The 674-nt window shown below is 54.6% G+C and overlaps 1 protein-coding gene across 3 annotated transcripts in view; it reads right to left on the bottom strand.

The window, feature by feature from the left end:
* The window catches only part of KIF4A (kinesin family member 4A), a 32,679-nt gene extending 32,382 nt beyond the window's left edge, over positions 1-297 (bottom strand). For 2 of the 3 annotated variants that reach the window (XM_042473419.1, XM_042473421.1), the window contains exon 1: positions 12-242. The gene's annotated coding sequence lies outside the window, so the exon portion shown is untranslated. Of the gene's footprint in view, positions 1-11 lie in introns of all 3 variants that reach the window. The other variant, XM_042473420.1, reaches the window with a different exon arrangement.
* Positions 298-674: the final 377 nt, after the last annotated feature.

Here is a 674-nt window from a genome sequence, read left to right as displayed (position 1 = left end):
AAAGCTGTTACATTAACTTTGAGGAGAAGACCCTCCCGAAGAGCGAAGGATTAAACCCATTCTCGACTGAGGGAGAACCGTTAAGGGCCGGGTCCCTCTTGGCTCTTTCTGAGGGAGAACCGTTACGTAAAAACCATTCTCCGCCCTCGGCGTCCTTTACCGGGTTCGGCGTCTCGCGGACAAGGCCTCCTTTCTTTCTTCCTTCTCCCCCGCCGTCAGTTCCCAACATTCAAATACTGCGCGCGCCAATCCGAGCATCGCACGGGGGCAGAGCAAAGAGGGCGAGGCGCAAAGGGGATTGGAGGAGGGACTATATGACGTCAGACACTTCGGGACTTCAGCTCCCAGAAACCCCAGCCACTATGACCAACGGTCAGGAATTGTGGGAGTTGAAGTCCAAATCCTCTGAAGGCTTGGCTTCAGGTTGGAGCCACTGCCGTCGACCAGTACATGACGTCAGATACTTTGGGACTTCAGCTCCCAGAAGGCCCAGCCACTATGGCCAACGGTCAGGAATTGTGGGAGTTGAAGTCCAAATCCTCTGAAGGCTTGGCTTCAGGTTGGAGCCACTGCCGTCGACCAGTACATGACGTCAGATACTTCGGGACTTCAGTTCCCAGAAACCCCAGCCACTATGGCCAACGGTCAGGAATTGTGGGAGTTGAAGTCCAAAT

Source organism: Sceloporus undulatus, chromosome 6 (assembly GCF_019175285.1).
Source record: "Sceloporus undulatus isolate JIND9_A2432 ecotype Alabama chromosome 6, SceUnd_v1.1, whole genome shotgun sequence".
In the NCBI taxonomy this organism is placed as follows: Eukaryota; Metazoa; Chordata; class Lepidosauria; order Squamata; family Phrynosomatidae; genus Sceloporus; species Sceloporus undulatus.
The sequence above is the reverse complement of the archived record's forward strand: the minus strand, read 5'-3'. Positions and strand labels throughout refer to the sequence as shown.